The 27623-nt window shown below is 42.4% G+C and overlaps 1 long non-coding RNA gene across 1 annotated transcript in view; it reads right to left on the reverse strand.

Annotated features, from left to right (window-relative positions):
- LOC147683281 (uncharacterized) overlaps positions 1–25009 on the reverse strand; it is a 100854-nt gene extending 75845 nt beyond the window's left edge. Inside the window, exon 1 of the long non-coding RNA XR_015301030.1 lies at positions 24792–25009. This is a non-coding gene — a long non-coding RNA (uncharacterized LOC147683281). The remainder of the gene's footprint in view (positions 1–24791) is intronic.
- Positions 25010–27623: the final 2614 nt, after the last annotated feature.

A 27623-nucleotide genomic window follows, 5' to 3' on the forward strand; every position in this document is an offset into this window, starting at 1 on the left:
CAATCATCTTCTCTCCTCCAGGAAGGCTCCCAAGCCAATCCTGGAGCTGCTCTTATGCTCATGAGAGCAGCTCCCTGATTGGAGGAAGTGGCCTCTGTTGGCGTTCCCGAGGGCATTGGATGCTTGTACATACTCTCAGTCCAGCTGTCTTAAGACATCTGAGTTGAGAGGTTTAAAGTGCGCGTATCTGGCTTCCCGTTACCAGGTGGCCGGCCTAAGAGACATGTGCATGTTAAACAAGCGCAAAAGGCAGTCCACCCTCCTCCCTGTTGATGCATTTCATCAGGCCCGCCCCATTCTGGCACTCCGTTTAGGACAGGGTGATGAAAATTAAAATGGTAATGAATTGACTTCATTACCATTTTATTTTTCATCTTTGGGGGCATTTCAGTGGGACGACTCTCCTCCAAGATAACTGAGGAGCCTCCCCTGTGGTTTTCCCAGAGCAGTATACCAGACACGTGTGTAAGGTAACCCAGACCCAGGGGCAAATGTTTTCTGCCCCATGGCTTTGGTATCCCTGGAGTGAGGTGGGGAGGTGGCCCAGAGGAGTCTCATAGTTAGTCCCCAGATGCTCATTGACTGCACTATGGGAAATGAGTTGCCACCAGTATTAGAGGCACTTGGAGGGGCGGCAACCCAGTGCACCCTGAATGCTCAGGTTTCTGGGGGTATTACTCCCAAATGGAGAGTACAGAGGCCCAGATAGAGGGGTGGGGGGAGACAAGGCCTACCCCAACCCCTGTTATTCTTCAGGGTACAGACCAAGGACTGAGTGGCCAGTCTCAGGCTACAACCCCTGGACTGGTGGGAAGGAGGGTGGAGGAAGGGCACTTAACACCTGGGTCTGTTGCTGTCCTTATGGGCCATATTTTCCTTGGATTGGGGACAGAAGTCTGATCCAAGGGGTGGAATAGGCCACATCACTTTGTTGGCCATAGTGGTACTGTCTGCCTACTGGGATGCATCTGTGAGCAAATTAAAGTTGGGTCCTGTATAGATGGGGTCCACAGGTGAGGGAAAGGGATCACCATGGGCCAGTTTTGTGGCTGAGGGGACTTTAGACAGAGGGATCTAACTGAGTTCAGGAGGGCACAGAACTGGGAAGGACCTTTGCAGTAGAGGGCCATCGTCCATGTTCTATCACCTAATCAGGGAACCCCATCAAAGTATTGATCACTCTCCCCTGGCTTTTGGCTGGAGGTGGGTCCTGTTGGTCCATGCCCTCTCTGCAGGGTCATCCCAAAACTGCTTGCCTTCTCCCCTCCTGTTTTGCAAAAATTATTTTTGTTGACCTTTGAACTCGCTGCACTTTACCACTTCTAACCAGTGCTAACGTGCCTGTGCTCATTCCCTAAAACATGGTCAAATTGACTTACACCTCATTGGCATATTTAATTTACTTGTACGTCCCTAGTAAAGTTGTATATCACATACACATGGCCTGTAAATGAAATAATACTAGTCGGCCTGCAGCACTCGATATGCCATCTACTTATGTAGCCCTGTTAAACATTTCTCAAGGCTGCAATTGCCACCTGCCAGCAGTTTTAAACTGCCAATTCCACTGCAATATAACCCCATTGCCAAGTCTAAAAGTCTCTTTTTATTAATATATGTCACCCTCTGGTAGGCCATAAACAGCCCATAGGGCATTCTTGTTTAAAAGTTGAAAATTTATTTTTAAGGTGTACATGTTGTGGTGGTGAAAGTGCTAACTTTTGATTGGGAGCAGGTGGGAAAGTCAAGTTTGTTGTCAGAGGAATTGTCATTTAAATTCCTCTTTAATGTTATACTCAAATTTTAAGTCACAATTCTTAAAATGCCATGTTTAGAAAGCGATACTAAAGGGGTGAGTGTTTGATTTGCTCAAACGCTCCGTCCATCAACCCCTTTGATATCGCTTTGTTCGCCCTAAGTTGCCAGGGTATGCCCAGACGTGGGTCCCTTGCTCACTTTGCCACTGGATTCAAGCTAGCCTGGCTGATGACGGCTCATTAGCCAGAAACCGGTCCCAGGATGCTTGTTTTCGGTCAAGGGAAGACATGGCTTGGCAGTTCGGGCTGGACTGTTCCCATGAGGCACAGGGTCAGACTGATTTGCACATGGCCATGTCTGAAATGGGGTGGTGGAGTGAGCTAAAGAATGATGATGGATTAAACCCAGATCAGTTGACTGGGGGGAGTGTTTGATTTGCTCAAATGCTCTTCCATCATCCCCTTTGATATTGCTTTGTTTAGAAAGCTGGCATGTGCTTGCCCTATCCATTTGGTGCCTGCAGCCTGTTCCTGGATCACATGACTAGGTGTAGTTCACAGTTGGCCTTTAGGTATTCCCTCCAGAGAGCTTCACAATAGAGGGGCTAGATATTGGCAGGATAGGCCATCTCTGACTTGATGGGGGGCGGAGCTGTCACCTATCACACTTGCACTTCAAAGGTACTTGCTCAGCTCAAACACAAAAGACTTCACACTAGCCAATTGTGCCCCCAGATGGACTGGGACCAGGACACGGAGGCAGGAAATTCTAGACACCTCTGTAGGGGGAAACTCTAGAAACTTCTCCCAGTTCAAAATTGGCACCAGGAATAAACAATGAACCCTCAGACCCACTCTTCAGGTCACTTCTGGATCTGTGGAAGACTCAGAAGTAGGACTGCTGTACTACCCTGCTGCTCTGCTGCCTAAGTAAGAAGGAAAGGACTGGAACTGCACCTTGAACCCAGGACCACCAAAGTGGCTCCAAGAGCTAGTTGGCTGGCCTCCTCATCAAAGACTAAGGGACAGAAAAGTATACAGCCACCTTGAACCCTACACCTGGACTCTGTCTGCTGTGAATTCTAATCCCTCAAATGGTGCCTCTCCAGTCCTGGACACTTGGAAGTGGGGATAACAGTGCTCTGCCAGCTCAGCTGTAGTCTTCATCAGCACTGATGCAGACCTTCGCAGCTCCTCATTGGAACAGAAGCAGTGCAACACACGTGGACACATACCTCACAATGCAGCCTTAACAGCTTCTCATTGGAATGAAACATCGCAACACCACTCTATAATTCTTTTCAACAGGTAATCACAATGTGTTTTTGGTTTGGTTTTCTTCGGCTACCCCTTTGGGTATTGATGCATCCTCCTGCACCACCCATTGTAGCAGGAATCACAAGCTTCTTTGAGTTTGTCTGGCCATCTGAATTATTGAATAGCAGACCCAACAACATATAAAGCCTCTGAACCCAGAGAACTGGCATACCCGACATGTTATGGAAATAAAAATACAAGCTCAGATGAAGATATTGTCTAAAGCATAAGACCCGCAGATCTCGAAATGCGTTGGCACTGCCTATGGAGTGCTAAAGTTCCTTGTAATTAAGAAACAAAGGTGCATATGTACACAGTATAGTCACTTATTTTGACTTTCTGGTGGCGTTAACTCCTTCACCTTATTTACAAGATGGAGTTAAGCCACTTTTTTGGCTTTACGCCACCTTGTAAATAATGTCCCCATTCACACAGCTCTTAGCGTGAAAGGGGCATGCAGTGGGTGTTGCAGTGGGCGTTATGCTGCAAGACCCTTTGCTTTTTGAAGCGGTCCCATATTAACAAGGTATGGGCAGCATAAAAAATAAGACCAGGAAGTACCTGCTCTTAAACAGGTTATACAAGGAGAAATGTTTTATTTTTCCTCTTATATTGCTCTTCCAGGTGTGCTGAATTCTGCAGCACACATAAATAGAGCAAATCGCTTGCTAAAATTGTTTATGTGCAGGGAGGTGTCCCTTCCTGCACATTTCCTGCACATAAACAGTCGCCCCTGCAGAACAGCAAAATGGCGCTAGGAGGTCTGCGCTGGCGCTAGGCAGCTTTTTGGCATCCACTCTATGAGAAATTAAGGGGTGCGCCATATTTTTGTAAATAAGGTGCATCCTTGCATTTCAAAACTGTTGGAGCTTGGCGTTACCAATTTTGTAGTAGCACCGCATCCCACCATTTTATTATAAATATGCACCTAAAGTCCCAGATTACACATAAGAACACACAAAAAGCACCTAGACAGGAGGACTCCCACTGAAAATGGAACATTCTTTCCCAAAACAGATTTTGCGCAAAGAATGTTGTGAAATAGTCGGGAACAGAGAACAGAGGATATGTGCTTAATGTTTAATATAGCATGTGAAATCACTTCTTTGTACATGAACACTGTATAAACTGTACTGTCATTGCATGTTTTTGTGTTGTGTGTTCAGATTTTATATGAATGCCAAATGTCAATTACTTTGTCAGAATTCTGTCGTTTTGCCTGTTTAAGAGGATGTAATAAATATGTAACTGCTGATTTTGCACCCAGTCCAAAGTTTACAATTTGCATAATTGCACAATGATATTGCTATCCTTGACGTTTCCTCAATGTTATATATTGCACTTTATCAACTGTTGATTGTCCTATTGGTGGTGATGATGTACTTTTATGGATATTTCATATCCGAATAAAGATCATTTGACTTTGACTTTGTCAAGTATAGTGAATATATATCCTACGAATGGACAATTGACATTATTTCTCTGTGGAAAGCAATAATGGTACTTTTGAGGTGTGTGACCTTGGACAATCAACTTTGCTTCACTTTCTCAGCCCTTGTTTCATTTACACAGCTGTTTCTATGTTTCTAGCCCATTTTTTGAGGTGTGTTGTTTTACATGATATGGGAGCCCACCATTTCCTCACAGCCACTGACGGAGTCTTCTCCTGTGTGGCATTTATGTGGTCTCATCTGCTGTATCCCGTCTCAGCACTACTCCGGGTTGTTTAATTCTTTTCGGAACTTTATTTTCATGTGGTTTGACTCTAATTTCTGTGCATTATTGCTCTTCTGTGACTGTAACTGGCTCAAGCAATAATTTCTCTCTTCATGGAAATTACTGACACGAAATTTCTCGTCACAATATGTCTATAGGATACTGATTTTCACCTTTGTGACCTATGGCACCTCCAACTACATCATAAAATTAATCCTCAGCTGTTTTTTCTTTCTCTTCTCAGCCTGAAGTGACTTTTTCTCTCATCTATTAAATTCATTACAATTTGTGCTGAATTTTATACCATTTTGTTATGTATTTGCAAGTTTCCTAGTCCTTAAAGATGTTGCTTATTTTCCTATGACATGTTGATGACTCCTCTTGCGTATATGATAACTTGTTTTTCATGTTTTTCACTATCAACATTGTTTTGTTAAACATTACAGTTATATGACCTCTTTATGGGTAAACAGCTAAAGGCCTCATCTGAAGCCAAACCCCCACTGCGTAAGTTTATGCTCCAGACTAGCTCACGTTACCAGTGCCTAGCAATGGAGGACTCTACCAGTACCTCATCTAAATCTTCAATAATATCTACAACCTCAGCACCTGTTGCTTCTGCCAAGAATACCAAATCGCCCTCTAAAAGACTGAAAAAAGATCATCCATCGCCTACGAAACAAAACTCTTCAGTTACTATGGACTTGTTGTTGGAAGAGATTCGAGCTTTGAGACCGTTTATTGAAGAGACTAACTCAGCGATTCAAACTCTCACTGATAAATGGTCTAATATAGAAGAACGCGTCGTCACTTTAGAGCGGTCTGTAGACAATCTCTCTTCTTCTGCAACCAAAATGGAGTCTTTGTCTTCCCAGGTGATACTGCTTCATAGGCAAGTGGAAAATTTGGAAAATAGAAGTAGAAGGAACAACCTACGCATTTACGGTCTGCCTGAGCAAACACAAGGTTCAGACCCCATCACCTTCTTTAAATCATTTCTTCCACAACTTCTCAAGCTCCCAGAGGATATTACTCTTCATATTCAGAGGGCTCACTGTCTGGGTTCCAGACATCCGCATCTTCATCGTTTTCTAATAGCAGGCCAAGAGGAGTGATAATATACTTCCTGGAATATACTGACTTGATGAGGGTCCTCTCTGTTGCTAGAGCACTGAATAGAATAACTTTGTCTGGCAACTCTTTGTTTTTCACGCAGGACTATGCCAAGTCAACAGCAGACCGTCGCAAGGCATTCTTGTCATTACGTCCTCAGCTGCGTTCGATAGGGGCGCGCTATGGGTTATTTCATCCTTACCTTTTTAAGGTCACCATAAATAACAAAACCAATACTTATGAAGATCCTTTGCAGCTCAATAGTTTCCTGTACTCATTCCAGTCCCAACCAATGGAAATGGCTTCTACATCACACTCCAAATGACTGTCCTCGTTTGTATATATGGCCTACAAGTTTTTTATTTCCTTAAGTTTGCATGATGGTTATAAATTGTATACAATGTATTGAGTTTCCTATTACTCAGTAACTCTTCTTTAGTCTATTGTTTATTGTTTACTGTATGTTCCCGTCTGTTGCATACCTTTATATGCACAAGTGTATTTAATTTTATTTATTTATGTATTTACTTTTCTCTCCGCAGATTATCTTAACGTTCCTCATCCTTGCCCTCGTGTTCTTGTTACTTGCTGGTTGGTTGTGTGTCCTCTTCTCCGTCCCTCCTCATGAGTCCTGAGAGCGTCATCATTCGTTGTGGCCTTCCATCCTCCCACTCCTCGTATGTCTTGGATTTGTTGTAAGTCTTTTGTTTTCTCATCCCATCTCTTTCTCCACTTTTTGCTCTTCATTTCTTTTTTACCTTTTTCTTTCCTTTGATTCCTCTTCCTGTTTCCCCAAAACTTCTTTATCATCTTCTCTTCTTTTTCTATTCCATCTTACGTAGTTTTCACACATTACTTCCTCTTTCTTTTCGCTTTTTTAACAGCCTTCTTTCTTTTCATATTTTATTGGTTAACAGTTCAAAATGGTTCTTCTTGTTCAAAATATGATATATCTATGCATGCATCAATGTATTAGTTTTCTTATATGCCTTTAAGAATTGTTTCTTGGAATGTCAGAGGTTTACAATCGCCCATTAAAAGGCAAAGAGTTTTATCGCAATTGACTAAATTAGATGCAGACATTGCATGTGTACAGGAGTCTCATCTAACATCTGAAGAATCTGTAAAGTTAAAGAGGAGCTGGGTGCAGGAAGTGTTATTTTTCCAGGGGATGGTAAGCGGAATGGTGTTCTTATTCTTTTTCGTAAGTCCCTTCCCATTAAGATACTTTCTCATTCCTCTGACCCTAATGGTAGATGGGTGTTTGTCAAATTTTTGGTAGATAATGTCCCTTTCTCCTTATTGAATGAATATGCGCCTACAACGGGTGATCCCTACTTTTGGTCCTCTTTAGCTACACTTATCACACAATATTATGATGATAATTTTATCCTTGCAGGTGACTGTAATGAAGTTTTCGACCCTTTCCTTGACCATCAGTCCTCATCTTCCTTTATTCCCCATAGTTCTCATAAGCTTTTCATACAAACTATGAAACAACACAAACTGATAGATGCTTGGCGACTTTCAAATCGTACAGTGAGAGAATACTCCTTCTACTCTCCATTACACCAAACCCAATCCAGATTAGACTATTTTTTTATCTCTCACAATGTTGCTCAATCACTCGTGAATGCGGACATAGGCTCCATACTAATATCCGACCATGCACCAGTCTCTATGCATCTTGACGTCCTAAGTACACCCAAACTAAATCGTAAATGGCGTTTCAATAATTCTTTGCTCTTGGATCCCATCTTCACATCGTCATTTACTTCTTTTTTCCATGAATTTTTCTTTCTTAATCACACAGATACTATATCCTTTCCTGTAGTCTGGGATACATTTAAAGCTTCAGCTAGGGATTTCATTCTCAGATATGTTTCCAATAAAAGACGAAAGGCACGACAAAATACCCACGCTCTTTTAGCTAACACTAAGGCATTGGAGCACTCCTTTTATTCTTCCAAATCCAAAGAATGTCTGTCAGATCTCCTCAAAGCTAAATTTCAGTTCAATCAACTCACAACCAACAACGCCTCTAATGTTCTACTTAAAGCTAGTGCCAAATACTATGGGGGCCAGAATAAAGCAGGTAAATTATTAGCGAATTATTTAAAGGTCAAACAAAACAAACTTAATATCGAGTCTGTTTTTGGTCGGGATGCTCAACTAAAGTTTAAGGATGAAGAGATCCTGACTGAATTTCTTCACTTTTACAAGTCACTCTATACGTCCGAAACAACTTCTTGCGACGATGACATTACCCAGTTTCTCTCTTCAATATAATACACTTCTCCCACCTATTTAGATTTCTCGTCACTGGAGTTAGACATTTTGCAAAAGGAACTCTTGAAGGCCCTGCACACACTTAAGAAGGATAAGGCTCCGGGCCCAAATGGCTTCACTGTAGAGTTTTCCACTCATTTTTCCAGTTTACTTCTTCCTAAACCATGTGCCCTTTTCTCTGATTTCGTACAATCGGGTCATTCCTCTGGTTCGTTTGCGGGCGCCCTTATCTGCCTCATTCCTAAAGACGGTAAGGATCCTCAGCACTGCAAGAATTATCGGCCCATTTCCCTAGTCAATATTGATTATAAGATATTCTCGAAAGGTTTAGCTTTGCGGTTGGAATCATACTTATCTGACTTGTTAGGGGCAGTACAATCTGGTTTCGTTAAAGGACGTCTCATTTTGGATAATACCTGTTTGTTTTTTGACATCTTGTCTAAGGCTTCCCACTCTTCACACCCTTTAGCGCCCATTGCACTGGATGCTGAAAAAGCTTTTGATAGAGTTGAATGGCCCTATCTTTTTCGCGTCCTTCATTGGTTTGGTTTTGGCCCAAAGATTCTTGCCCTAATCTCTTTCCTATATTCTAACCCTAGGGCAGCGGTGGCAGCAAATGGAGATCTTTCTTCCTATTTCCCCCTACACAGGGGTGTCAGACAGGGATGTCCGCTCTCTCCTTTCTTTTTAATCTTGCATTAGAACCCTTTCTGCTACGTATCCGTCAAAACATTGATATACATGGTTTTACTTTTAAGGATAATACTGTAAAAATGGCAGTGTATGCTGATGATGTCCTTATGTTTTTATCTCGCCCACAAGTTTCCCTTCCTGCCTTTTTGGCTGAAGTCCAATCCTTTGCTTTTGTTTCTGGCTATAAATTAAACAAGGACAAATGTGAAATTTTACCCCTCACCAAATTTACCCTTAGCTCTGATTTTGTCTTCTCAGGTTTCACTTGGAGTCCGCACTATATCAAGTATTTGGGTCTACACTTCTCTTTGACCCTTTCAGAAACAGTCTCGCGTTGCATGGTTAATTGCATTCAGAAACTATCAGCCTTAACGGCAAAATGGCATCCACTTTATCTATCATGGTGGGGCCGCTTGGATACCATTAAGATGATGCTTTCACCGATAGTTCTGTACATGATTTCTAACATTCCATTAGCTACTCCTTCCAGATATTTTAAAAAGCTTAACTCTATCCTGTTATCCTTTCTATGGAGCACTAAAAGAGCACGCATGTCTCTTTCAAAGCTCATTCGCTCGAAGACTGAGGGGGGAGTGAATTTTCCTGATTTTGCTACTTATCACAAATCGTTTCTTCTGCACCAAGCATCAAAGTGGCTCTCGGACCCTGCTACGTATCTTCCCAAGTGGGCTTTACTTGAAAAGTCTTTTCTCTCGCCCTTCTCGTTTCAGGAATTCTTGTCTTTTACGCGTAGGCCACAATCCATCTTTACTCCTATTATTAAGCACACCTTACGAATACTACCACCTATCATTCTCACTTCTTTTTTTGCTTCGCCTTTGTGGCATAACAAAAACATTTTGATTAACAACAAGCTTGTCTTCTGTAAATCTTGGAGACAGAGAGGTATAATATGGGTTCACCAACTGTATGATCATGGCCACTTCATATCCTTCGATAAGGCCAGTTCTTTGTTCACTCTACCTCCCTCTTTTAAATCCAAATTTTTACTTTTATCGGAAGCCGTTCAAAGTGCTTACTCAAAATTCGGTTCAGATCAACCAACTCATATGCCCACTTCTACATCCATGGACAGCGTTAGGGATTTGATCCTCAATGCTTCCAAAGCATCCGCTATATATGCGGCCTTGCACTCTTCTCCTCATCCAAGAGAAAAAACTAAAGCAGAATTAGCATGGGAGACTGATTTGGGAACTTCCTGGTCGATAGATTTTTTGGGGAAAATTTGGTTCAAGAGTCGTAAATCTTCAAGGGCGGCCAGTACTATACAAACACTTTTTTACATTTACAACAGGCTCCTGCTCTCTCCATCTATACTTCATACTAGGCATGCACACATCCCCAACACTTGTTGGTCCTGCTACGCATCACAAGCGGATCTCTTTCATATGTTTTTTATGTGCCCTCTTGCCCGTGTTTTTTGGACCAAGGTATGGGCCCACATAAACTCTATCTTCAACACCAATCATCCTTTTGCCCCTCTACATATCTTCTTAGGTAGTTTGTTCCCCATTTGGGAAAACTGTGATTCACCGGTGAAAATCATTGATCTATTGGTGGCAGTCACTTTCCAGCAAATCACCAAAAATTGGAAGGATTTCACTAAACTGTCCTTTCAGGCATGGTGGTATGCAGTTTGTTACAATCATAGACTGGACACTTCCTTTGTATACCCATTGCATATGGCATCCAAATGTCTACACTTATGGTCACCTGTTACACTTTTTCTTGATACTAGCGCTAAGCGCTCCTCAGTTATATCTCCTTTACAGCAAGAAGTAGCTAAACCTCCATGACATAGTTCTTAATTGTTATTGCATTTGATATGTTATCTTGTATTATGGTTTTTGCATTATTTCTGTATACTCTTATTTTTCTTCATATGCTGTTACTCTGCTTAAATAATGTTTTCTCTTATGCATTTTGAACCATATTTGTTCTCCTGATTACATAGTTATTATGCTGTACATCAAGCATTGCTCATATGTTATTTTTATTTTCTTTCTTCTTTTTGTGTTACGCTTCTCTAATATTTTTAATAAAACTCTTTTGAACTAAAAGTTACTACTTGAAAAGTGTGTGCAGCTAAAAGGTGCATGACTGGGGTTTCTAAATATAGCAAATATACTTTTGCATTTGAATAATACATTTGAATCACGCACTCGGGCATCTCTCTTTTCCCCTACAGACACTTCCCTTAAAGTAGATTTGCTGCCTGTTCCTTGAACAATAAAAAACGTTAGTTGAGTTTTTTGTCATCTAGTTCTGTGAAGCGAGGGCACTCTTATTAATGTCAGTTGTATAATCAAAACATGGATTCTTCATTGATAGTAATGAGTGGTACATTTGTGTCAAAATATCTCACTACAATTTGGTCTCTAAAAAAATTGTTCAAAATCACTTTCTACTGCCAAGACACAGAATGCTACTTCAAAGTTAAATACCTGTTCCTGTCGTTGTACACTGTTGCAAAATCGTATCTCTGCACCATTCATTTTGATTCGTCATCAGACTTTTTCTGCAATCTCTTTCCGCCTTGTACCACATACATTCCATAGCTCCTAAATATATTGCAAAGCGCTAAACCATGACTTCCACTTAGCAAGATGAACAAAAGTTGTTTGTAAAATGGAAGGGAATGGGTTTAAACTCTGCATGATGGAAGTATCAAAAATATCTAACCACACAATCATGAAAGTATGTTTAAAAAACATGGATACTGAAATGTCTCACTGGGGCATATCTCAACATCAAGGTTGGTGTATGAATGCAAAATTGTGGCAAATGATGCACACACTTATGCGTAAGAGTAAGAAATGTGGATTCTGAAATGTCTGACTCAAAGGATACCTCAGCAATAATGTTGGTGTAACAATGCAGAACTGTGGCACATGACACAATGTAGGGTTTATGTGACACCAAGAAAACAATGTTGAGTAAAATAGCCTTGACTAATGTAAAACATTATTGTATAATTGAAAATATGCAATGTTGGTGTATGCTCGTGTGATACATTATCCAATGACACCTGACACAAAGTATGTGTGCCAATCTGGAAGCAATGTAGATGTGTGTGTGTGTCACCATGACAATAGTAGCTTAGTACATATAGTAGGCAATTACAGCCGTCTTCAGGTTCCTATTGGATGAAGCTTAGGTATGCAATACTTAATGGATATGTCACCTATGTAAAGTCTAGCTGCCGAGAGGTCTGCTGCATTTTGAGGCAATATGTGGGTATCAGATGCAGACAAGATCTCTAATGCTTGGATGCAGAGTTTACAAGCTGTTTGTTGAATGTGGTGCTTAAAAGCCCCCAGAACCAGAGGCCTCAAAGCCCTAGAGCATTTCACTGCCTTTGGCCAAGAGTGAATCTATCACTACTCCTATCCTTGTGTTATACTCTGTTTGGTCAGCTTGTGCAAAACCTTAAAGTGGGTTATTGTTTGTGAGCAGTTTCCTGAAGGGGTTTATGGCAGGTTTTTAGAAATCATTGTTGAAAGGCGGTTTTGCGGTGGTATGGCAAGAGTTGACAGTAGATATTCTTGAAATCATGGTGGTATTGCATAAGCTTCTAAACGCAGAAATAGCTGGTTAATAAGCACAGGTTCTGCTTACCAGTCAATCATCTGTCAAGCTGTGATGAAGGTTCCACATATAAATTGTGACAAGTCCCTTCTATTTTTCCATCTGTGGTAAATAATGTCCCATTGGAACATTTGTGACTAAAGGATGTGGAAGAAGTCTTTATTCCATTACACAGTTAAAATACCTTCTAACTTTGCCAAACATGGAAGACTGAAGATTTTGTTGATAGCTCACACTCAACACAAATCCAGAGCAGGCATATGAGGGGAAACCTTACACTCACTATTAATCTCAATCTTAGAACATTTTCAAAAATGCTTGCCAGGCAGGAGTCCCTCTAATGTTATAGCTGGCCCCATTAGATTTTCGAAGGGTCGCCCCTGTCTCTCTCCAAAGTGCACAGATGCCTCAAGATAGGCTTTCAGGGACACCATTAACGCCCAACATGCTCCGTAGGATTTGTTTAAAGTGGCACAAGGACTGGAGAATGAATAGCGACCCACCAATACTTCTCTACCCCCTGTTGCCAGAAGAAGCTATATGGAACACCAAGTGCTTATAACACAATGAGGTCTCTTTACATCAAATGTATGAGTGAGGAGTGAGGTGGAGTTTGTAGTGCCTTGTGAGCTAGAGATGACGAGACCCTTTTAGGTTCTGACGAACTCCATCAAAGAGTGACGGAAGTGTGGGTGTAGGTGATAGAATTCCTCATGCAGAATGTTCAGTTAATGGTTACATGCTGAGGAATAAAGACATGTAATACCAAGCTTCATGTGAGGTGTGATCATTTGCATGTACCATTGCTGGGGAGGGGGGGTTTCATTTTAAAGTTAAAAAAAAACTTACCTTCGCCAGCTTTGACTGGGGATGAGAAAGAACTTGAGGCACTATTAAAGCATAGAATCATTGAGCAAATCAATGGTCCGACACCATGGTGATCACCCGTAGTGGTAGTGCCAAAAATGGCTGAGCGCAACTGCATTGATATGTGCCAAGTCAACGAGGCAATTGAAAGAGAACGACATCCAGGTCTGCACATTGTCGCATGATAACGCATCTGAATGGAGCTAAAGTCTTTTCCTAACTTGATTTGAACAAAGGGTATCACCAGCTCAAACTGGAAGAGAATTGCAGACATATTACTAATTTTTCTACTCATGTTGGTTTATATGCATAAAAAAGGGTAGGTTTTGGAGAGTCATCGTCTACAGACTTTTCAAGATGTCATTCATTGCATAATACAGCCAGTCACAAATGCTTTCAATTACAGTGATTACATTCTAGTTTTTGGGAACACAAAAAGAAGATGGAATGAATGCCGAACATTGTCAAACATTCACCCCAGTTGAAGAACCGGGTTTTCAAGTACCCAACGACATCAGGGACACGCCCAGAGTCCTCTAGGTTCCCTTGCCTTGGTATACAGAGACACGGAATACTTCTAGGTGGCGTCAGAGATCAAATTTATTAGCTGCAGCTAGTAGCAGAAATCCCAGCAATACAACACGGTGTACAACTCAAGAAACTGCTCAATTTTACTAAGGCGAGACATCCCTATTTATACACAAAAAGGTACATTTAAAATGCACACCCCTGCACCAAAATTCAACCAATAGAAAGTACATGACATCACACAGCATCATACAGTAAAGCTAATTTTACAGTGTCCCAACCCACAAGTTAATATTTAGGCATATCTAAATAATAATCTGGAAGGCCCGCACAAACCCTTAATTGAAAGCGTAACCCATGAAATGAAGAACAATCAAGAAAAGTAGTTTCAGATAATGTGCCAGATAACAAATACGTAAAGAATCTTTAAAAGTTAACAAATGTCTTGGAAAAAGTAAATAACGATCTTGCAGGGAAATTGGCTTGGCAGGGTCAATTCCTGGGTGAAAGGCCAGCTTCTAAAATTAACTCCAGTGCACGAAGAAATCCCTGGTTAATGTGTATATGTGATTCACAACAGGTCAGACTGCTTTGCTCACAAACTAACTTCTGAAGCCTATATGAAAAGTAACACTAGATGGCAATCACGACACATAACAAAAACCCAAGTTTCAGAAAAGAAAGTCTTTAAGGAAAGAAACCATTTAGATGTTGTTTAAGATAACATATGCGCAAAGGAAACTAATGGTTAACAAGGTCCTGAACAGTGATTGAAAACTCAGACAACGATCAGCTAGCGGAACTGGTTTTGAAAAAGGTCAGCTTCAGGTGAAAAGGGTTACTCTCTCTGCAGTTCATTCAGAGTCAGAGAAACCCAAATTAATATATGCATGAACTCAGAAGGCAAAGCCACTTGCTTGTTGGGCCCACTTCACTGGCCTATGTGAAGGCAAGATTAAAATGCAGACAGGTTTGAGAATTTCAGAACCACAGACCCTCCTTTTGCCATTACGTAGGCAATAACCTAAACTCATGTCAATCTGAATCTAGGTCTATATCTATTCTCATCAGGTCATCAAGGTGTTGTTGTAACATCATCTTATTATCCTTCACCTCTCTCGGAACTGGTATTCTCACACTGATCGTAGCACAAAGACTACAAATGGCGGGACCAAACTGGATGCATAAACAACACGAAAAAAGGATAGCTAACGCCATACCAAGGAACGTCAGAATCTTCCATCCCCATTTGGACAATGACTCCCATGACCATCCCATCAACGACCAGTCTCCTTCGTCCACATGAATAGACTCAGAGATCTTATGTAGTCTAGAGATGGCTTGGTACACTGTCGGGGCATTATCTGGTATGAAAACGCAGCAACTAGATCTAATCAATTTGCATACCCCACTTCTATCTGCAAGTATAATATCCAAAACAAAACGGTTCTGTAATGTCATAAGGCGATCCGCTTGAAGCTCAGCTGTAATATTGCTAAGGGCACCTGCAGTCTCATTTATAGTGGCCTCAACCACTCTCCTAAGCTGACGAATATTCCTACTATTAGCCATAGGACCCCAAAAGGGTAGGAAACCCTTAAAGAAGTCTCCAGCTTCTTGTGCGACAGTATCTATCGCATCGATTACACCTCTACCATATCTTGTCTTATGGTAGTCGAAAACAGCAGTGTATGTAGGGGGAAGCAAAAATGCCACATAACATGTGCCAGAAAAATCAGATGGCAACCATGTGTATGCTCTATCGTGACAAACAAAATACGTGCCTTTAGCTGGCACAAACGGAGGAGATTTCTGGGACGTATAAACGTATGTGTGAACACACACACTCTTACCAAGCTGAGCTCTCGGATTCTGATCATTACCTTGCAAACAAAGATGACCTCGGTGGGGTACAATCCAAATAGGAGGAGACCTACGCTGTCTTTCTTTCTCCGTCAAGCTAGCACTATATGTTGTCTTATTCCAACCGACATATGCTCGTACCTCATCTCTAGGGATAGCGCTATACGCATCGATATCTCTAATCATATGAACTATTCCCTGTATCAAGGCATTATTACTTGCATTGTCTTTGACGGAACGTACAGGAGAGGCTTCATTCGCATAGATAAACGTTGATTGGAGTGCCCAAACTGACCCGTTAGGCGAAAAAGGCAAAACCAAATATGGCATTCCCTTATCTGTAGTATGTGGCATAAGACCACACACCCAACAATTTGTGGTATTAATGACTAGCTGATGCTGATGCAACATCTGTATAAACGAATTGTTCACAAATTCTGATCTTCGTGTCTGTTCATGTTCAGGTAACGTATGAAACTCATGTGGAGAAACAGTAGAAAAAGAAAGAGTAGGTTGAGAATTTGGTGCAGACGTCAATTGTGTAGAAGGAACAAACCAGAATATAGTAGCTAATAGAATACATAAAAGTATTAAAATAGATAAAGCTATACCACACTTAGAGAACAACATTCTATAATATCGGTTTTTCATCTCTTGCTTTTTATCGTCATTCCTCAATACAATCTCCATTTTCTAATGTCGCTAACGCAATCTTGACAGAGTACTTCAGCTGTGATTATTAGCAGGTCATAGGGACACTGCAAGTCCTGCAGACCTACTGCCACTACTCAGGTCACAAACTGAACCGTTGGTACTCCTACGTGACCCTGCAACTGGCAAATGGTAACCAATCAAAAATTTTACAGAAAACCATAATACAATTTCAGAAAAAGCAAGAGAAAAAGAAAAACAAAAGTCAAATGCAAAATACTTAAATACTTGAAGAAATTGTCTCTTTTTGATCTCAGTGTGGAAAAAAAAATAATGTTCAAAGTCCCTTTATTTATTCCGAGATCGGAGGTTGTAACGTGATTTAGTCAGCACAGTTTGGTCCGGAAACAAAAGTTCTGGATTGGTGGTGTCAATCTTTAGATGAGGAGGCACAGCAGCTTGCAGAACATCATCATCCTCGTGTTCTGACCGTGTCCATGTCAAATGAGCATCACTAAAAGGCACAAATGTGGGGACTCGCTCGCAATCTGTATCAGCTATACCATCCCTCACCCACTGATCATACGGTAAAGGCAAAGGAACTTTTTTTGTATGGGTGGCATGCACCCAGTTTTTCTTGCCAGCTACTCTAACAGCAGTTCGAGTCACTAACAAAACTAAATGCGGTCCAGTCCACCTTGGCTCCAAATTCTTTGTTCGTTGAAAATTCTTCGTGAGAATATAATCACCGGGTTGAATTGTGTGTCCTGGATCTGCAGTTGCTGTCGGTAGACTGTCATAGACCTGTTGGTGGAGAACACGTAATTTAGCAGTCAAGTCATGTAAGTAATCCACCAACATAGGGTACTCAATACTGCTGTATTCTTTAGGACGAGGCACACCCCAAACATTCGCAGGACGACCAAACACAATTTCATACGGACTAAGTCCCACTCGAGAATGCACAGTCGTCCTTGTTGACAAAAGAGCCAACAGCAAGGCATCCGGCCATGTAAGGCCAGTGCTCGCTTGTACCTTAGCTAATTTCAGCTTCAAGGTACCATTGCAACATTCAACAAGTCCAGTAGACTGGGGTGATTCGCTGCATGGAACTTATGATTTATTCCCAATCCAGCACACACTTTCTTCCTGATTTGACCCACAAATTCACTCCCATTGTCCGACCATACGATTCTCGGCAAACCATACCTAGGGAAGTACTCTCTCAGCAAAACCTTGGCTGTAGACAAGGCAGTATTGTCCTTTAGGGGGTAGGCCTCTATCCACCTGGAAAAGGCACAAACACCCACAAGGACATACTTCAAATTGTTGCATCTCTCCATATGTATATAATCTAGCTGTATCACCTCAAACGGATACGTAGGAGGAGCAAAATGACCAGCTGGAGTTGGAGTTCCCTTACCAGGATTATACTTCAGACAAATCATACAATGTTTCACCACGTTCTCTGCACATTTCGGAATTCCAGCATTCTGCCAAACTGGGGCCAACAACTTGCATATTCCCTTCGAACTTATGTGAGCCATTCCATGAGCCATTGTAACCACTGGGAGCACATACGCATCTGGCAACAGCCATCGCTGGTGTTCTGACAACTCAACCCAACAACCTGTCGAATCCAACATACCCGTAGTTTCTCTCAAAACACTCACTTCTTTCTCAGTCGCTTCAGCCTGAATCATTTTCACACTTTCTATTGTGTCTTCACACATTCCACCAGCCATAACCCAATTAGCTGGGCCTGCAACATACATACGGCTCATCATATCTTTCGCCGTTTCCTTCGCAACTTCATCCGCAAACGCATTCCTTCGACCAACATCGTCCACAACTTTCTTATGCGCACTACACTTCATGATTGCAATCTGCTTTGGGAGAGTGAGAGATTCCAAAAGTTCATTCACCAACTGCCCATGCTGAATCTTCGTACCATGCGATGTCAAAAATCCTCTCTCTCTCCATAAGCTTCCGAAACTATGGGCAACTCCAAACGCATACTGGCTGTCGGTGTAAACATTCACTCGCTTTCCCTCTGACAACACACATGCTCTAGTCAGTGCAATCAATTCTGCTGCTTGCGCAGAATTCTGTGGTATGCGTGCTGTCTCAACAACTGTATGTAAAGTTGTAATAGCATACGCTGCAGTCGTTTTACCATTCGGAAGCTTAAAACACGAACCATCTACCCATAGGGTACCATCAACATTCGCAAGGGGAGTATCCCTGAGGTCAACTCTAGCTTTCGTTTCTTCCTCTGTACGAAGAAAACAATCATGCTGTTCCTGAGGATCCGTAACAACGTAGCTGGATTCAGCACATTACATCTTTTAATGTGAACATGACTAGCCAACAGTGTCAACTCATAACCTGACAGACGTGCACTAGTAAGGTGCTGTGTCTTAGTCCTGTTTAATAAGGTATCCACTGCATGCGGGACCATCACGATCAACGTGTTGTCCAATACCAAACCAGCAGACTGTCGGATAGAAACAGCCGCTGCAGCTGTAGCTCTCAGACAACTCGGCAACGCCTTAGCAACTGGGTCTAACGTAGAGGAGAAATACGCACATGGACGCTGCTTGTCCCCAAATGGTTGTGTCAACACTGACAACGCACAACCTTCTCTCTCGTGCACGTACAATGTGAAAGGCTTACTATAGTCTGGAGTACCCAACACAGGAGCCGAACACAATGCATCGCGTAGTTCAGAAAAACTTTTCTGACATTCGTCAGACCAAGGAAGAGGATGTGGAGTATCTTTCAGAGTCAATGCTAACAGAGGTTTTGCCAACAGTGAAAAATTGGGGATCCACTGTCTACAATATAATGTAATACCTAAAAAGGCAATCACTTCTCTCTGTGTGGATGGTACATTCATTTGCACAATTGCTTGAATTCGTTCTGGGGTCAATCTCCATCCCTCCTTCGACAAGAGATGACCTAAGTAGGTCACTTCTTGGCGACAGTACTGCAACTTGGAAGGTGACACTTTATGATGAAGGTCAGACAAATACCGCAACAAAGAAAGAGTAGCCTCTTTACAAATCTTTTCATCATCAGCAGTAATCAACAAGTCATCAACGTACTGAATAAGAGTAGCACCAACAGGTAACACAAAACCGTCAAGCTGAGTTTTCAACGCCTGACTATAGATGGAGGGACTTTCACAATAACCTTGGGGAGCTCTCTTAAACCGGAAGCTTCGACCTCCTATTGAGAAACCAAAAATATCCCTGCTCTCCTCAGCAATAGGAATACTGAAGAAAGCATTCTTCAAATCGATGACAGAAAACCAAGCTGCCGAAGCAGGAATCAAAGTCAACAAAGCAGTGATATCAGGTACCACAGGAAACTGTGGCACGACTATCTTGTTTACCTCTCGAAGGTCGATCACAAACCGGTACACAGGTGGCTGAGAAGCATCAGTACGTTTAAGGATAGGCAAAACAGGACTGTTACAAACATTACCTCTCGTCTCCTCAACTACACCCTTCTCAACCAGATCATAAACAATCGCTAAAAGAGCTCTCTCGCCATTGCTCGAGATCTTGTATTGTGGAATACGAGGTATTGTATTGTATTGTATTGTATTGGCATTTATATAGCGCACTACTTACCCGTAGGGTCCCAAGGCGCTTCGACTGCTGCGAAACCCTTCCTGGCTTCCCTGAGAGATGGTCCCTTAATGGGTATCTCCAGGGTGAGACCAGGCATCCCCGGCGGTCTGGTGGGGCCGTTAGTGAAGATGAGGCAAGCTAATGCCCAGAGTTGCCGAGTGTGATCGCTGATCAGAGTGGGCACCGAGGCGAGAGAATTATCGAGTCCGCTGACCCTGGTCCAGAAACCTGCCGCGCCGGGAATCGAACCCTGGTCCCAGGCCGTCCTCTGCTCTCAGGTCTGCCGCCTCTAACCAGTAGCCTAGCATTTGACTTAAGCGTGACAACATAAGGTTGAATCTGCAAAAGACCAACATCATTTGGACCTGTAGCCCAAAGTGTATCAGGAAGCGAACGCAGTTCCAGTGGCAAACAATCCTTAGACAAATACATTGGGGAAATAACTTTCTTACCAAGGGTAAGTTGTACTCCTGAAGGAGAGCAATGTAATGTCGCATATAATCTTTTCAGCAAGTCCAAACCCAACAGATTCTCACCACAACCAGTCGTTAAAATAAGTGGAGCTTCCAATTCACAAGGGCCAATCGAAAGGGACAAAGGACTAGAAACCGGATTACGAACTGGGGCCCCTGAAAATCCTACTGAAACATTGATCAAGCCAGACAAAGGTGCGCCAGGAAGTTTAGAGTGCATAATAGAACTCTTCATCGCACCAGTATCCAAAAGAAAAGGTTCTACAACACCTGATGTATTCACTTCAACGTAAGGTCCACTCTGGTCTACTGTAACTGACACTACTCCCTCACTTTGTCCTTGGCTGTCCTAGTTATCATTATAACCAGAACTCTCACCTTCGACATAGTAATCCTCAACATAATACTGGGCAGACTGACCACTCTGCACATTCTGTCTGTCAAAATAATTCTCAGAATTCTGTAGGGAAGAGGAATGCTCATTCTAAGGGATCACACCTCGTCCCCTACCCCTAGGAGCTTGCTGAAAACTACCACGACCTCTCTGACCTGATACACCATTCGCACGCTGTAACAAAGCCGGGCAACTATTCTTGTAATGACCTTCCTCTCTGCAATAAGCACACTGATTAGGGCCAGGGAAGAATCGCTGAACATAAGGTTCGGGCTTCTGTAACAATCTCTGAAATTGTGGAGGTTGCTGAAACTGAGGCTGATTCTGACGAGGCGGATAAGCTTGCTGCAAAAGAACTTTTGTTTTTAACTCTTTCGTTTTCTTCTCCACTTTATCCTTCTCATCTTTATCCCTATTCTCGTAATATTGTGCAGTAGCCAATATCTGGGCCGACGAAGAGACAGCCCATAAACTCTCAGAGTCCTTTAACTTATTAGAAAGTTCGGGAAGCAAATTAAAGACAAATTTATCCACAAACAACCTTTGACCACCCTCCGTACTCATATCCTGACCACTATGATCAATAAACGTTTCTTCAAACCTAGTGAAGAAATCAGATACACTCTCGTCTTTCTTCTGCTTACATGCTGCTAACTTATCCCAATTCACTCGTAAAGCGGGCATCATCGTTTTCATCAGATTAATAATTCTACCTGGTAATTCTGAAACTAGAGGTTCAGGTTTAGCACCTCCCTCCTGTCTACCATCTGCAGCGACAATATTCGCCCAGGTATCACCTAATTCAGCAGCATGATTCTCATGACGAATCTTCGCCCACAAGGGTTGAGGGACTACATTACCCATCAACATATCGATGTCAGCTAAATTCATAATACACGCTTCAACTGTCTGGGACAACTCCTTGTAATAACCAGCAGGATTCTTACGAGGGTCAGGTAAGGTCTGCTTAAGAGCCAAGACCTCTGCTCTCTTCCAAGGGACATGTACCCATACTCGCTGAAAATGAGCCGGAGCGGCCTGAATACCCTGATTTACATTAGCCTGAACTGCTTCTTTCCATACCGGAGGAACTTCTCTCATAGGGTACTGTTTCACTTTCCTCCTAACAGAGGGATCAGGTTCATACAATGTCTGAGGCGAAAGCCTAGATCTGAAAGCAAGTATCGTCTCTACAGCATCTGTAACATCAGATTCCACTATCATCCCTTTAGCAAAATCTGACTGAACATCAAGCACATCCTGCGGGATCGGACCCAACTCATTATCTTCCCATTCCTGACGCAAAAAGGTACACATTACATCAAAAGCATACCTTTGCTTAGGCGGTTCCCACTGAAAGAAAACATCCATAACTGCTGGCAAATTATACCTCGAAGCATTTCAAATCCACCTATGAGCCAACAAATCCAACACTGTCCGTTCTTCAGAACTAGGAAGCTGACTACGACTCTGTTTACGTTCCGAAACAGGGGTCATATTCAGTGACCCAAACAATGGTGACAACAAATTAGAGACAGTTTCTGTCATTCGTTTTCGAACAGAAGGAGAAGAAGCAGACATAAGAACAGGAGAATAAGTATTCTGAGGCAAGGAAGGTGTAGGAACAAGAACATTAGAAATCGAAGATGCAGAAGCAGAAGGCAAAGGAGTTTGAGGCAAAGCTGGTAGCAAGGCTGGCGACCCTAGAATGGGTTGCGCAGGAGAAGGCAAAACCATCTGTGGCGCACCGGGTGGCTGAACAACAGCAGGAGGTTGAACAACAAAGGGTGGGACAACTGGGGGTAATGGAGGCGCAGTAGCACCCTGCACATAGGGAGGAGGCAATCTCAATAAATGAGAGATCAAAGGATCTTTTTCAGGGTCTTCCATCACTTTCGGAGGAGAAGACGGCAAGGCCGGATAACATTTACCTATGGCCATGCAACGCTGTCTATCTAAGACTTCACTCGCACGCTCTTCTCCATCTTCCTTAAACTGTCTAGCAGCTTGTAATACTGACATATTTTTATCTTTCCTATCTCTCTTTGCTTGCTTAATTTCTCTCTGTTTGGCTTCCTTACGCCAAAGGCGGAAAGAGTCAAACATTGCCGGCCGGGCTTTCTTCTTAAATAGCTTAACTTCTAGATTGTCTAAAATCTCTGTTTCAAAACTACCATGTGGGGGCCATTGTAAAACACCATCCTTTTAAGTATAGCGGACCCATACTTCATTATAAGTAATAGGGCCCACTCCGTGTTTCGAATAAAGTTCATAAGTCGGAGTTCCAACCAGAGGTATCGGACATGAATCCTCCAATCGGGAATCCCTGTTACTACCACAAACAAACCAATTACCAAATTTACCAAGACCAGGCATCTTGCTCACTAGTCTGGTTTCAAACTTCAAAGGGAATCAAAAAATGATATACATGTAAATATACAAGCCCTTCAGCTTTGGACACTGCAGCAGCCAAATCAAAACCAAGGAATCAAACAAAGTCGTGGGAGCGACCCACTTATACTTAACCAAATATCTGTCATGCCACCAGAAGACCGTCTATCGTCTCGCTTTACAAACATCAATCGGAGGGTCCAAGACAAGGCGACAGTCAGGGCAGCAGTCCTTCGCAGCCGTTGGAAAGCGGGAAGCCTCGCAGAAAAGTCCTTTGGTCCACACCGACATGCAGGGGTCGATGAAGTGGGGCCCTCCTCCAGAATTTCCTCACGTGGCTCCTCGCAATCTTCAGGCTTGGACCGCTACCACTGAAGTTGGCCCGCGTTGGTCGCGCCAACTGAAGAACCGGGTTTTCAAGTACCCAGCAGCGTCAGGGACACCCCCAGAGTCCTCTAGGTTCCCTTGCCTTGGTATACAGAGACACAGAATACTTCTAGGTGGCGTCAGAGATCAAATTTATTAGCTGCAGCTAGTAGCAGAAATCCCAGCAATACAACACGGTGTACAACTCAAGAAACTGCTCAATTTTACTAAGGAGAGACATCCCAATTTATACACAAAAAGGTACATTTAAAATACACACCCCTGCACCAAAATTCAACCAGTAGAAAGTACATGACATCACACAGCATCATACAGTAAAGCTCATTTTACAGTGTCCCAACCCACAAGTTAATATTTAGGCATATCTAAATAATAATCTGGAAGGCCCGCACAAACCCTTAATTGAAAGCGTAACCCATGAAATGAAGAACAGTCAAGAAAAGTAGTTTCAGATAATGTGCCAGATAACAAATACGAAAAGAAACTTTAAAAGTTAACAAATGTCTTGAATAGTGATTGGAAAAAGTAAATAACGGTCTTGCAGGGAAATTGGCTTGGCAGGGTCAATTCCTGGGTGAAAGGCCAGCTTCTAAAATTAACTCCATTGCACGAAGAAATCCCTGGTTAATGTGTATATGTGGTTCGCAACAGGTCAGACTGCTTTGCTCACAAACTAACTTCTGAAGCCTACATGAAAAGTAACACTAGATGGCAATCACGACACATAGCAAAAACCCAAGTTTCAGAAAAGAAAGTCTTTAAGGAAAGAAACCATTTAGATGTTGTTTAAGATAACATATGTGCAAAGGAAACTAATGGTTAACAAGGTCCTAAACAGTGATTGAAAACTCAGACAACGATCAGCTAGCGGAACTGGTTTTGCAAAAGGTCAGCTTCAGGTGAAAAGGGTTACTCTCTCTGCAGTTCATTCAGAGTCAGAGAAACCCAAATTAATATATGCACGAACTCAGAAGGCAAAGCCACTTGCTTGTTGGGCCCACTTCACTAGCCTACGTGAAGGCAAGATTAAAATGCAGACAGGTTTGAGAATTTCAGAACCACACAGTCACAGAACTGGGTTAAATCCATTGGTTATTTTGCTTACCTTGGCACCCAAGTTTGCACCCAGCCATATGCACATCATTCTTGACCCTGCTCCCCTTGGGAACAGTCCAGCATGAACTGCCAAACCATATCCTCCCTCGACTGGACACAAGCATCCTGGGACTGGTTTTGAGGTTTCACCCCTCGTGACATAGGCTAGCTTGAATTCAGTGGCACAGTGAGAATGGGACCCATGTCTGGGCACACGTTTCCCATTTAGGGCACCTACAGCAACACAAAAACAAGGCGATTGAAAGAGAATGACATCCAAGTCTGCACATTGCTGACATGATTACGCAGCTCAATGAAGCCAAAGTGTCTACCTTTTCGACTCATGTAGGTTTATTTAGATACAAATGACTACGTCTTGGAGTGTAATCAGCTGCAGAACCTTTGTAGGATGTCGTTCCACACATAATACAACCAGTCGCAGAACTATTTCAGGATGTCGTTCATCACATAATACAACCAGTCAAATATGCTTTCAATTACACTGGTGACATACTAGTTTTTGGGGCCACACGAAAGAACATGATAAAGGTCTTACACTAGTGTGCCCTATACTTACCAATGCAGGTCTCACGTTAAATGCTGCAAAGTGTGATTTTCATTAAATCAAACTCATGTTCTTTGGTCATATCTTTTCTGATGGGTGAATGACTCTGGATCCAAATAAAGTACAAGCCTTGTACATCCATTTCTCCCCCACAAGATGTAGCTATGCTGTGATCCTTCCTTGGTATGGGCAGTTAATGTTCAAGGTATATACATGACTTTGTGTCGGTAAGTGCCCCTTTGAAAGACTAAACAAAACGAAATATCCCATTTCGATGGTCAAGTGAATGTGAACAAAGCTTCAAGAAAATCAAGCATGCAATTAAGAATGTCACTGAAACAGCATTCCTTGATCCAAAATTATAGCCGGAGGTTGTTGTTGATGCAATCCCAGTAAGGTTGGGTGTCATCCTCGCCCAGCACACAGGACATCCTAATATTCCAAGACACATTGTGGCTTATGCTAGCCAGAGCTTGCCATTGGCGAAATGTGCCTATTTTCAAACTGAAAAAGAAAGTCTCACTGTGGTGTGGCTTGTGAGTATTTACATGTATTCCTGTATTGATAGTATTTCACACTGTCGTCACCAACCACCAAGCAGTCCCCACAATTTTTGCGATCCCTAAAGCCAAGAATCTCCCTTGCATTGAGAGGTGGGGTTTGCGACTGCAAGAGTAAGATTATACGATTGTGCATTGTCCAGGAAAATATCATAACGCTGCTGACCACTTCTCACATGTACGAATACAGTGTAATGGCACTACTTCTAAAGCAGCTGATGCTTATGTTAACTTCATCGTGAAATCCAGTACCATGGCTGCCGTATTGATGGCACAAATCATTGCTGCCATCAGCACTGAAAAAGAGTTGCTGATACTCAAAGACTTTATTACACATCAGTTGTGGTCAAAACATATTTGACCTTTTCATGGTGACCTTGAATACCAGAAATTCAAAAATTGTACAGGAAGAACATTCAGTTACCCCAGAAGGCAAAATCTTATGAGGATCAAGAATTGTCATAGCGAGAGTCTGAGACACTAAACTATTGAACTGACCCATGAGGGACATTGTGGAGTTGTTGCTACTAAACGAGCTCTACAGGACCAAGTGTAAATCCATCATCTTGGTATTACAAAGCATGCATGGGAGAAGATTGCAAGTGATTTCTTTTGACCCCCTGACAATTGACATCATCTACTAGTAATTGTTGATGAATATTCCTGTTTTCCCCTTGTGGAAGATCTGTTGTTAACTGCTCATGACAGAGTCATTGAGAGACTAGAAAGTATTTTTGCAACATGGGGTGTTTCTATGTCTTTGAAATCTGACAATGGCCTTTTCAATCGAGAATTTAAAGATTTTCTCACTCCTCTAATTGTCAACCATTAGAAAAGCACACCTCTCTGTCCTCAGGCGAATGGTGTGGTTGATAGATTTATGAGCACCCTCAAGAAGACCGTTCAGCGCGCTGCATTGTAAAAGCTTGAACTCAAATCAGGTCTTCAGTCTACGCTGCGTGGATACAGTTCAACTCCCCATTCTATCACGGGTGAAAGCTCAGTCACCTTAATGTTTGGGAGAGCCACAGGCACCAAATTGTCACAATGGACCACTGAGAGATCTATTGACCTTGATAGACTTTGCGCTACTGACTTGTCTAACAAATTCAAAATGAAGACCTATGCGGATAGATGCCGCTGTGCTCGGAGCACTCTGTTCGAACGAGGAGACTGAGCCATTGTCTGGCAGAAACAGAAACGCAAGTCAGATGCTCCTTTTGATGCTGCCCCGCTGAGGGTTGTGATTGGTAAAGGACACATGGTGACTGCTCACTGCCCTGGAAAGTACATTACGCAAGATTCTTCACATTTCATTCACCTGCCTCGACTATCACCAGCTCCAGATGTCAGAAGTGAGACTTCTCAACCTGAGAATCCAGAGAGCCCAAGAAGTGTACCAGTGTCTTGGTCACTAGTGCCAGTCATGGACACTTCTTCTGCATCGCTGCAACCACACATGATCAGATCTGGAAAACTGATTCAAGCACCAAAATAACTTACTGAAGAGTTGTGATGTATATATGTATTATTTCTACTTTTTATTTAACAAAGGGGGAGATGTAGTGTCTTGTGAGTTAGAGATGGCATGATCCTTTTGGTTCCTGATGGACTCTGTAGAAAGACGACGTAAGTGCGTGGGTGACAGGATTCCTGATGTAGAATGTTCAGTTAATGGTTACACAGCAAGGAATAACAATGTGTAATACCAAACTCT

The sequence above is a fragment of the Lissotriton vulgaris genome, chromosome 11 (assembly GCF_964263255.1).
Source record: "Lissotriton vulgaris chromosome 11, aLisVul1.2, whole genome shotgun sequence".
Lineage (NCBI taxonomy): Eukaryota > Metazoa > Chordata > Amphibia > Caudata > Salamandridae > Lissotriton > Lissotriton vulgaris.